The sequence below is a fragment of the Spermophilus citellus genome (assembly GCF_964194105.1).
Source record: "Spermophilus citellus genome assembly, chromosome: 3".
NCBI lineage: Eukaryota > Metazoa > Chordata > Mammalia > Rodentia > Sciuridae > Spermophilus > Spermophilus citellus.
This window is the reverse complement of record NC_138184.1, coordinates 27,974,020-27,986,596: the sequence shown is the minus strand read 5'-3', so window position 1 is coordinate 27,986,596 and position 12,577 is coordinate 27,974,020. Positions and strand designations below refer to the sequence as shown.

General features: G+C 37.2%; 1 long non-coding RNA gene across 1 annotated transcript in view; it reads left to right on the top strand.

Moving 5' to 3' along the window:
• The first annotated feature begins 828 nt into the window (after positions 1-828).
• LOC308644860 overlaps positions 829-12,577 on the top strand; it is a 34,464-nt gene continuing 22,715 nt past the window's right edge. The window contains exons 1-2 of the long non-coding RNA XR_014021097.1: positions 829-979; positions 4,023-4,127. This is a non-coding gene — a long non-coding RNA (uncharacterized lncRNA). The remainder of the gene's footprint in view (positions 980-4,022; positions 4,128-12,577) is intronic.

The window sequence follows — 12,577 nt, the reverse complement described above, 5'->3', positions numbered from 1 at the left end:
ATAAATCCTCAGCTTAACACTGATAACAGACCTCATTTTGACAGTAACTTTAAAATGAGAAACCAAAATTGACTCTGTAAAGGAAGAAAATGAACAGTGTGACTAGCAAGAATAATTTAGTTTAGCACATCCCAATATATAGTCTACATAGGAAATTAACAATAATTAATATTTATTGTCTGCTTACAGGAAACCTCATGCTGTTCTTAGTTCTCTGTTATATCAAACCTTTTCAACAACCTTATAAGACAGTCACTATTTTTAGACTTGCTGAAGGTCATTCTGCTAGGTTACAAGCTCTGGCAGACTCTAGAATAAGCGCTTCAGCCACTATGACATACACTTCTCAAATTATTAAAGCAAAACTGCTTTAGGAAAAATTCAAGTAAGTATTATTTGCACAGGATATTGTTTAATGAGTGTCACATTGCTTATGTGTGTGTGTACATCTGTATATGTTTGGAAGCTGTCTTTGCAAGGTAGAAGGTTCCAAGTTCAATATGTTTAGAGAACACATGTCAAGAAGTTTAAAGGACTTTACTGCAAACCTATGGGAGCCCTGAATCGACAAAGTTGAACAATGATTCTCCAGGGAAGAGTTTTGAATGTACAGTTATCCAAAGATATTTGACAAGAAACATCCCAATGTGATAAACCATCACTACATAGTAGCATTTCATTCTGTCCTGGCACTTTAACGGTCATCGGGAGTGGACTGGATGGTGGCCAAAAGTTCACCACCAACAGGTGCAAGATGCCACCAAAGTCTATATCTCAGCCTGGATCCCAGCTGTCACAACAACCTCACTGTGAAAGTGGAATGTTTAACAAAGTGTGGCCATGCACATCAGCCCCGAGAGAGACACCAAGGCATGAGGGAGGCTGGGGAGGCAGCCAACTGAAAGAGCAAGTGATGACTCACAACAGCCGACAGAGCCACTGGGGTTTCTTAATGGGCATTGGCTGCCCTGAGGAAAGGGTAAGGAGAGATTTAATGGAGCTTGCTGGGGCTGTTGCTATGTAAATCCCGTCTCTGGGGAAGTGACTGGCACAACAATATCAGATGTCACTGGTGCAGACATTTGGCAGATGTTTCATCGTTTTTACTGGTGTGCAAATTATGAGCAGATTCCAAAAAGCGTGAGCATGGGAGTGTGGGCAGATGGGTGTGGACACCTGCATGTGCCATCTTTAAATCCACTGCCCACAAAATGGGAGTGGAGTTTCAAAGGTGAACTTTGACAGGAGATTTGCTACACACCGATAGAGTTTATCCATTATAAAAACTACATAGCAGACATTTTTTTAAAAGCAAACACCCATACATGCATACACTTTCTTACATGTGGAAAGAAATCAAGTTGCTCCTTGACTCTCAGGGGGAAAATGCGCTGTCACTCTGCTTCCGAAGTAATTGTCAGATCTCTGGTAGTACCTCAAACCAGAGCCTTGCCTTGGATGTGACAAGAACTCTTAAAAGCCTGGCAGTTTTTTCCCCCACTAGGAGGTAAAATGTAAATGGATAGAGGGAGTTTATTTGACTTTCAAAAAAAAGGAGAGCAAGAATATTTAGATCAATATGTCACATTTTATTCTTATAATGTGCTTTTATCTTCCATTTGGTCAGTGACCCAAGAGTCCCCAAATAGGGACAGTCCCAAAGCAGGTGTTTAGAGTATCTGAATTGTATTGAATTAAGTTGAGTTAGATCAAATTGAATTAAATAGATTATGTGAGTGCTCTGGGTTCAAGCAAAGTTTCTTTAGGACTGGTCTTGGATACAAAAGCATAGCACTAACCCACCACGGGGCACACAGAGCAAGAGAGAAATGAAATCCATGTTCTGGACCGCTCAACATTTAAGTTAAGACAAGAAGCAAGTTTCAGACAAGACAGATCAGCCAAAAATAATTTTGAACCTGGAGCCTAGGGGAATTTCCAGAAGCCCCCTGCCTAGGGCAAATGTTGCTGGGGGGTGAATGTGGGTAATAGTCTAGCTCAGTTGTAAACTCTAGTCATTTTGGTCAAGAATTTATTATAATGTTTTGAACGACCAACAATAAAAAAAGAAAAAAATAAAATAAAATAAAAATAAAGAGAACCTAAGATTTGGACTATGCAATGCTAGTTGTAGCTCATCGTGGTGACCAATATTTTCCAAACTTTGGGAGCAATAGCCATGAGAACACTTAGGACACATGGAATCAGAACAAGGGGCAGTTTATGCCTGATATTGAAATACTGAAAATCTCTACCTCTCACTACACATAATATATATAACCTTTTTATACTTTTAAATCCACTGCCCACAAGATATAGATATATAGATAGATATCTTTATCTCTTATAGAATAAAATATCATCTGTATATATACAGATGATATTTTGTATCATATATATATATATATATATATATATATATATATATATATATTATATATATCTTGTAGAAGCACATGGCCAAGAAAACACTATTCATCTATTCATATTAGATAATTTTTGCATAAACAATTGCTGCATTTATTTAATCAGCAAGCTATGCTTCCTCACAGAGAAAATATTTTATTGGAATATAAATATGATAAAGAGAAAATGCAAAATGGACCCATAGTAAGACCTAATGAGTGATTTCTTCCTCAGCTTGTCCATTTCTTACTCCCATCCTCTCCCTAGATCTTGGGCAGAGGAAACTACAGCAACACACAGTTTTAACTCACCAGGTGATTCCGATGGAGCTCCCAAATGGACAACCTCTGTCTTCTGTAAAGCCACTTTAGGACTTTGTAACACTAAGTTTCATGAAGTTTTTTTTTTTTTTTCTGACTTCTAACTTCAAACAAGAGGAACTATAGAAGCCGCTTTCCTCTTGTTAAGAATTCTGTTAGGACACTAATATGTGAACTTATGATTGTGTCAAGCATGTCAAAATGGTTTGGTCTAAAATTGTTTGGATCATTGAAGTCTGTATTTCCTTCCAATTTTGACTTGTACAACCATTACATAACTCTATCAGGAGAAATGTCCTAACAGCAAGTAATTCTTTGTTTTGAGTTGCTAACTACTGTTTCCAAAAAGTTAGGCCCAAGTGTGGTATGCTGCTGCATTCTGACCCATTGATTTCTGGCTGAGCTGGGCTTCTGCATGCCATCTCTGCAAATGCTTCCTTCCTACCACACTGGACTTCTTTATGGAGACCTTCAGAACTAGGTGCAACCCTAGTAGATATATTAAGAGTATGATAAAAATATCAGATCAATCTAGAACTATTCAGTGTACCTACAGATTACTGTTGGTTTAAGTGTTTGGGTGGCTTTTCTTTCCTGGTCGAATACATGGAATATATTTAGAAATGCTAGCACTTTTTCATAGATCTGTGGATCTCACTTCTGTACATGCATATGGGCCATTTCAAAGCAATTTAGTGGAATGGGAAATGAGATAAATATAAGTAGGATGAAGGAAGTAGGAAGAATCAAGGCATTTATGTTTCATTTGAATGGAAAATTGTAAAGTAGAAAGTATAAACTGTCGCAAAAGCATAGAAAGATTACTTACCTATCCTACACCCAAGATACTATAATTTTTTAAATGGGCTTTAGAGGATCCATAGGTACTGAAAATGATATACAGGAGTTTATAGTTGCATTTTGTGGAGAAAGAGTTCAATGCTTGTTTTACAGCTTCCTCAAATGATCTGAGATTCAATAAATTAATATAAAGCTACAAAAAATTAGGTGTGAACTCCGCATTCATGTCTATACTAAATGGAAATTTGACGTACATGTGTCTTATTATGTTGATTAGAAGAATTCATTCAAATTCCGTTCCTGAGTGTCTAAGATGTGCCAAGCACAGTACCATGTACCACAGTACCACTTAAGTGCTAGACTCTAGAGAGTTCTTTGCTAGCTCTGCCTTGACATCTTCCTTCATTTGCTTGCCTCTGAGGTTGGCCATCTTCTCCAACCTCTCTACTTTCTTGTTGTCCATAATGGTTTCTCTAATTTTTACCTTCCCATCAGTTTTCCTAGATCTCACTAATGCCAAGGGACTAATGGAATGGGTTTTGACAGATTGGTCTGGGAAGGATCCAATCTAGTTACAGAGAGGAAGTTGATCTCCACAATGTAAGTAGCCTGCTTGAATTTTTGCTGCTCCAATATATCCAGACCTATATGAAGGTCACCATCTTTGTACACCTCCATTCTAAGTTCTCAAAAACCCCACCTCCATACAAGGTAAGAAGGACACATGGCAGTAACATTCCTTTCCTGACAAAAGCAGCTGGCCATAGAATGCACCTTAATAAGTTAGAATGAAGGTCATGTGCTTCCAGAATGAACAAAACACATACATCTTAAGTAAGCAGAAGTAACTTCCAAATCTCGACCATCCAATCTCCTAGGTATGGTTCAGAATACTTGATCCTGAGGTAAAGAGAAGATCAACCATTCTCTTGGACCCTGCATGTCCCCAGCCACCTACTAGACTGTTTTATAGAAAACATGCCACTCTGTGCTTTTGTGATACAAAATTCAAAATAAACAACTCAAACTTAAAACTCAGGACTCAGTCAACATACTATTATTATATTCATTAAGTGGCAAATTTGCCCTATTGAAAAGAAGTAGGTGATCTATAAAGGGAGGAAATGAATATAATGACATAAGAAAGACTAAGCCAAAGATAGTCCCAACTACCAGTTTATCTTTGAAATTGTGGGGAGAGGATAAGCAAAATGAACCATACAGATATTTTAACATGTAACTGAACCTGATTTGTGGCATATGGAGGGAAGGAAATTACAGGATAAAAATCCTTTTCCAGCCATTTACCCTGATTGAATCTGTGAAGTTAGCTCTGAGAGTAAAGTTAATTGTGATGGAAATTTCACATTATAGAATCCATTTTTTTCCCTAAATATTTCTCTTTATAATTGGTTCAGAAATATTTAAATATAGTGCTCATTTCTGCTTAAGATTCCTTAGCTCCAGGGAGATTTAGCTATGCTGCTCTCAGGTCTCATATTGCTCTAACTTTTCTACTTCCTTACTCCACACAAATCCTCAGCTTGGCACTTCAGTATGCTAACGTTTGCCTCTAGAGCGAGAGCTAGTACTTTTTCGTCAAAGTAATGGATTGTAGAGTTAAGATTTTTCTGAAATGGATTAAGAAAAGTTCGCTTGACCCAAAGCTGTAATTTCAGATTACATTTTAAAAATGAGTCATATTGACCCCACAAAAATCAGTTTTTTCAAATGCATAATTGCAAAGATTTCTGTGCACTATAATATTCAAGAAATGTCTCTTTTGGAGTCAAGGACAGTTTCTGGGAAAACCTTGTTTCATATCTATAGAAACTCTAGAGTGTTTGCCAGTATATAGGTTACTATTAGGGTGGACAAAATAGATCAGCTATTTTTTTTTTATCTGTAAGCCAAGGAAATATCAAACTGCTAGCTGCAGTGGCGCATACCTGTATTCCCAGTGGCTCAAGAGGCTGAGGCATGAGGATGACAAATTCTAAGCCAGCCTCAGCAACTTAGTGAGGCCTTGTCTCTAAATAAAATTTTAAAAGGGCTGGGGATATTAAACAGTCCCTGGGTTTCAATCCCCAGTCCAAAAAAAAAAAAAAAACAGAAAGAAAGAAATATCAAACAATCTTCTCATTAAGTCAGTTTATGTTATATAGATCTTGACTGGCTCTTATCCTACAATTGTTAGATTATGGAAGAGTCATGAGTTCAAGATATTGCAAACTCATCCAAGAACAAGTTGATAAGCCTGAGACAACTCATTAGTTATTTATCTGACTCACTGTCTTGAAGGAGGCTTCTTCTCACATTTAAACCATAATGGCCTCTATCAGATGTAACATATATTTTAATTTTATTGATAAAAATTTAATAGAATTAGGGTAGCAATTTTAACAGAGAGACCCTAAAATCTCTGTACTTTCATGCCAACCACCTCTTGAAGATTCAAGAGAGTAATTTCTCCTTTTACAATGCAGTACAGAGCCTGATAGTCCACTGCAGATTACTTGATAAAGAGCTTGGCTAGATCAAGTGACTTACACTTAGCTGCCTGAGAATATCCATTCTCAAACATATGCCAAACATATCCATTCTCTGTTTTGCTCTTATACACTTTCCACCACAAAGGAAGGATAAACAAGCAAGCAAACAAACAAACATAAACAAAAAAACAACCAACTGAATCTAGATTGGAAGAACAGGATCCTCAATGATGTCATCCAAAAAAAAAAAAAAAAAACCAAACAAATGAAAGTTGGTTTTTCTATTTGGGGGAAGACATAGTTGGAAATATTGTGGCAGTGAGCACACATTGCTACAAAAACCTAGTGTGTGGAAAAGAGAAATGAAAAATTGGCAATCTTTCCCAAAGAAGGTGTGTTCTGTGAAAATCTCAATCATGGGGTTCAAAAGAAAGAACATGGTCTCCTCTCCTGCAGTAACTCCACTCAGTAGGAGCTTGTCACTAACCAAGGCTCTGATAATAAAATTGCCAACTCCTTCTGTTTGGCAAAAAGAGCAAGGGCAGGCCTGATAGATGAAGATAAAACAAATCACCTTCCAAAATCCCTTCTTCTTTTTTTCTGTTTAATCCATTAGCTTAAAACTCAAGTTTATGGTCAACTACTGAGAAGCAAGTCAAAAAGGTTTTCAAGTCCTCATTCTCCAGTCCTGTTCCTCCAACTCTATCACAGCACATTTGTGTGGTCCTCTTGCCATTCATAATTCAATACAGAACAGCCATGACCCTGTAGACCCCATCGAAGACAAAACACGGAAAGAACAATGGATTTCTCTACCCTGTGCATATTGAAAACAGACACCCACCGGAGTGTTTTAGTCGAACTAACAGCGGCAACAGAACTTGGGAAATTAGCCAACAGATTTCCATTTGTGCCATTTATGTCCATTTGTCATAAGTATCTAGGAATTCTAGACAGGTTACTGGCCTTGATGAGATTGGAGGACCCTCTGGGGATTAATGTTTCCAGTTAAAGAAGAGCCTTATCTGTATGCACGGTGGTTAGTAATTATGCTTCAAGATGCCATTTTCACAAGTGCTGTCATCCCAAAGTAAAATTCCACTCTGGGGATTTATATATAGGGCACAGATCTCCACTTACTCTTTGCCATATTTTCCAATCTGGCTCTTGCTCTTTCATAACCAAACACACCTAACATCAGCATATTTGCTCTAACTCCCTCTTTTCTACTTTTCTTCCCAAGGCAGCAACTTTTTTTTTTTCTCCCCCTACTTGCTAACCCTGAAAGACCTGGAAATGCTGAAAATAATACAGAGAAACTGATGTGTGCTTTTTCGGTGTGTATTTAAATCTCTTTCCTTTCCTTTTTTATTTTTTCCATTTTCACTCCTCCTTCTACCCTTCTTTTATTACTTTTCCCAAATGTGACACATCTTGACTTCTTTGATGTTTCTTTTAGTTCTTTTACATGTTAAACTATATTAAAGAACAAGTGGAGGCAGGAACTCACGTGGAAATAAAAAGAAAACTCTGGAGCTTTTTATACATTACTTTTTCTATAGGCATTTCTATTCTTTTCTACTGTTTCAGGACTTGTTTATTTTTCTTTGATTTTTTTTCCTTAGGTATTATAACAACTTACTTTTATTCTCTCTTGACATTTATTAATTTGGGCATAAAAAGTCATGCCGAAACTTAATGATTTAAAACCATAACCAGCTGTCAGGTTCACAAGTCCGTTCATTGTCATTTACACTGGGCTCATTTGGGGTGGGAGGCGAGAATTCTACCATTGAACCACCAATGCTTTACACTGGGCTCATTTGGGCAGTTCAGCTGATCTGACTAGGGTTGGTTGCTTTCAGCTGGGCTCATCCATTAGTCATGAGTTAGCTTTCAGATTGGCTGGGGTCTAGCTGGTTAAAGATGAGCTAGATGGAATGATTTGTCTCATCCTGCTACAGGTTTGCTCACAGGGTAGCTAAACGCAGGAGAGTGGAAGGCAAGGGTGAGAGGAAAGATCCAAGGTGTTTTCAGACTCAGCCTCAAAACTCTCCAAACAATATCTGGTTACATTTTATTGAACAATTCAAGTCACAGATTACAAATGGGAGGGAAACAGAGACTCTACCTCTTGATGAAAGGATAAAAGTGCACAATCATTTTGGTCATCTATCACAGAGAATAACAGAGGCAGCACTATCTAGCTCTGATGATGTTTGAGTCTGGAGTCAGAATATCAGTATCCAATCCCATTATCATAACTTAGGTACATGTTTCCTTACTTCTCTCTGGCCTCATTTCCAAAAGTAGAGACTATAATAATAATATCTAGGACACAGATACAAAGATATAAAATACATGATAACACATGAACTTACACAGTGCATATTGCATAATAATGAAATGTATTTTAGTTATTTTCATGCTGTTGTCATTATTTTCATTATTAGAGTTTTAGGCATGGATCTTCATTTAGATATATGATGGATAATCTATAATTTTTAAAATAGTTTCTGTAGCAAGACCTCATGAATTCTATTAAATCCCAAAGGCAGCTTTGTCTTGAGGAAATACTGTTCTTGTATTTGTCAATCACACATACTTGATTCTGGGATGGCAAATATGACTTTGCTCTCTTAACTCCATTACAGACAAAATTCATTGATCTTAGCAATTGGTTTCAATAATATTTTGGACAGACCTCCAGAAAGGTACTACCAGTGACCAAAGTTGGTGCAAAAGAAGAATCATATTTACTGCCCACACTAGTATTTTTAAAAATCTGGAATATGTTCTCCTCTATCTTTATTTTGGAAACCATTAATTCCATTGACTTCTGATTAAGTAAAAGTAAATGACTCTAGTCCAGTGACTCTCAAACTTTTTGGTTTCAGGACCCATTTTTCAGTTTCAAAAATCATGGAGGACTCTCAAGAAGTCCTGTTTATATGGATTGTATGTACCAAAACTTATATTAGAAATTGAAAATGAAAAATTAGAAATAGTTATAAATTTGTTTTAAAATGTTCATAATAAACTTATAACATGTTAAAGTTCATTAAAGCACCACATTATTTTAATGGAATAAACTACTTTCTCCCAAACAAAAGTTAGTAAAAGTTGAAAAGTAGTAAACATAAAGTCTGAGTTAGATGACAACTAAGATTCTCAAACTTATTTCTATACTCAACTTGTTGATATGTCATTTTGATTGAAGGGTATGAAGAAATCCCAGTAGCAAGAGTTACATTATTAGGAAAGGAAGACCTTCACAGATCCCCTGAAATGGCTTCAGAGATTCCCCATTGGTGCTCAGCCCACACTTAAAGAACGATTTTTCTGAGTTATCTGTCCTTTAAGCAAATGGAGGGAGGTCTCATAGCAATATACAGGAAAGGGCAAAATAGGGAATATTTTCAAGGATGAGCATGCCCTGTCCTCAGGTAATGGGGGCTGTTGTGGACTTTGATATGATTGCCTTCTAAACTGCCTCCATCTCCTGGGAATTGACCTTCCACAGATCACTTGGCTACAGCAGGCTCCTTCGCATACTAGCCAGGGTTACTGGGACCAGATATAGACACCCACACTTGACTGGGCCAACCAGTCCTTCTTGAGGATATGGAATTGAAAATCCACTTCTGCACTAGCAAAATTTATATACTTCCCAAATTAACAACAGTGTATCCCAATGCAGGGAAAATACAAGTTTGTGTTGGTTAAAAATTAAGCAGTACACAGGGATAGAAGGAAGGTGCATAACAGCTCCACAGAGAGTTCTTGCATCACCCAAGTCCCTAGATCCAGAAGATGAGATAAAAAATATTATCCTGGAGAAGAGGTCAGAAAAAAAATGGACACCTGGTGTGTCCAATTTTAGTTTTATCTAAAGTGGAAAAACAAATTGTAAAGACAAAGGTCCTTTGGGAAGAATCTAGAATCATTATGAAAATTCAGGCTGATTACATCTTGGTTTATGGGTAAGGGAATGTGCAAGGCACCTTCTCTGGAAATTGGAGAGATCACAACTCTGTCTCCCTCACACCTGCTGAGCCCTGGTCAAAGAATAGCAAATAATCAAATGTTAATATAATTTTGCAAAGATACAGCAATTAGTTTGTAGAGGAGTAATTTTTGGCAAGCCTCTTAAACTCCCTAAATCCAATTACTCATCTGTTAAATGGGAGTAATAAAAATAGAGCTAATAAATTATGGGCTACAGAAGAGATAGAAGGAACCCGATTATGACACATAAGATATAAGAGACTGGGAACTCGGTTCAATTGCATGTCCAAAACATAAAATGTGCAGATGAAAGATACTTCCATATATCTCAGTGCCATGCATCTCATAGACAAAACGGTTGTGAGTGGGAAGTTTCTCAGTGTTTGAAGCAAGCATTTTGATACCTTATGTCACTCAAGTTCAAAAGAAATCTTAGGTGGCTCTGAGTTTCATACCTTATATGAAAAGGAAAACTCTCTCTACCTTTATTCTTACCTTATCTGACTTTCAATTAACCCAATGTGCTTGGCTGCATTTGAGGGACACTTTTCAATAAAACCATATAAAATCACATTGTTATAACCATCCATATGGTAAAGAGTACTTTCACATATATATTCTTCAGAGCAAACTCGGGAGGAAGGCTTCGTTGTTTTCATTTTAAAAGTAAGTCACTAAATGTGAAATGCCTTTCCCAAGGGTCCTACAAGTTCTTGCTAGAACAGAACCTTGAAGGTGGCTTTTCTCTTATGTTCTGGCCTCAGTCCACAATCCTTAATTCTTAGAGGCAACATGAGCACTCCATGTGATTATTAGTATCATGTGACTTCAAGAATGTCAGATGATTACTTAGAGAAATACTGTCAACATAAAATCCCTAGAGTAAAATTTGGTTATAATATCCATTAGAAAGAAAAATATTAATTTGGGTCTTTTGTTAGTTTCATATTTTCTTGAGTTGGCTTACACTATTATTTATTACTTATATGCATTGTTATGTGAATGAAATAATTGATAAGTCAGTTAAGCAGTTAAGATATAGAATATGCTCTTGTCCATTCCTGTGATGGAATTACTTGCTGAGGGCCATTACCAAGTAGGAAATTTCCTTGCCAGCGTACCCCATGTTAATTTCGCTGTTGACATTGCATGTTAGGTGACCCTGCCCAAGGACGAGGGTGGATCCAGGATTAGGGTGTATCCTGCAGTTTGAGGAAGTATCCCAATCCTTGGGTTTAGGGCGTTCCCGGTTTAAGACAAGGCGTTCCCAGTTTAAGACCTTGGATTTTAGGGAAGTTCGATGTTGAGGATTATTGCTGCTGGAATTAGGGCGTTCCTGCTGCCTAAGCTCCTGTTGAACTCTCGTGAGATTCAGAGAGCATTTTGGGAAACGAGCCTCGTGGAGTAGGTGAATTGGGTGGCAGCAGAACTGGGATTGCCCCAGAACGTGTGTGGAGGCCGGTGTGAGTTCGGGAATAAAGAATTGCTGTTTGAATCTACAAAGCTGTGTGGTGGCTCGTGATTCTGTGCCCAGCCAAGACTGCAGGTGAATTGGGTGGCAGCAGAACTGGGATTGCCCCAGAACGTGTGTGGAGGCCGGTGTGAGTTCGGGAATAAAGAATTGCTGTTTGAATCTACAAAGCTGTGTGGTGGCTCGTGATTCTGTGCCCAGCCAAGACTGCGGCATTTGGTGGCCTGTACGCGGAACGTCTGAAACTTGGAGGTAAGTGAAATTCCTCGCCCCTGAGGGAAGGCGAGAGAATGGGTGACTATTTTAAAAAGCAATGTGTTCTTGTTTTGATTTATTTCGTTTTTGTTTCAAGTTGCCTGTTCCTAGAACTTTCTCAGGCAAACTGGGGAAAATGGTTGACTCAAGGTTTGAAGTTGTTCGCCTCCGAGGAAGAGAAATTGTTAGAGAAAGGAGGCACCCCAGTGAGACCAAGAACAGCTAGGATATATGTTGATACAATACAAAAATGTAGCCCATGGCTTTTTAGAGACGAGTTATTAAGTATATCAATGGAACCATCATGGTATCCTGTAGAAGGATTTTTCTTCAACAAGAAAGAGATGCCTAGTTCTGTTTACTACATTTGTCTAAGATCTTGGTTTTTACAGACATCTGATTAATTTACAAAGCTAACGTGTTAAAATATCAACCACTAAATATTAAATCAAGTACTCTTTACTTATTAAGTTCCATAAGGTAATATATTTAAACATTATGTGTGTTTTCATAAATTGGTAAATAGAAAAAAGTTTAATATTGCTTTGGTCTGTGTCTTTGCTGAAACAAGGTTACTAAGTCTTAAGATTCTATCATGTGTAGTTTATATACAAAGAGTATAAGAAGTTTCAGTTGGGTTTCAATTACAATATTATAGTACCTTAAAAAACATGAAAGTATTTCATCTTATTAAAGTGGAGTAATTTGTCTAAATTCAAAAATTTTATAAGGGTTGTTTCAGAATGTGAATTTATAAAAAGGGTTAATGGTTAAAAAAGAGATATAAAAAGATTCAAGATGTGGAAATATATTTTAATATAAAA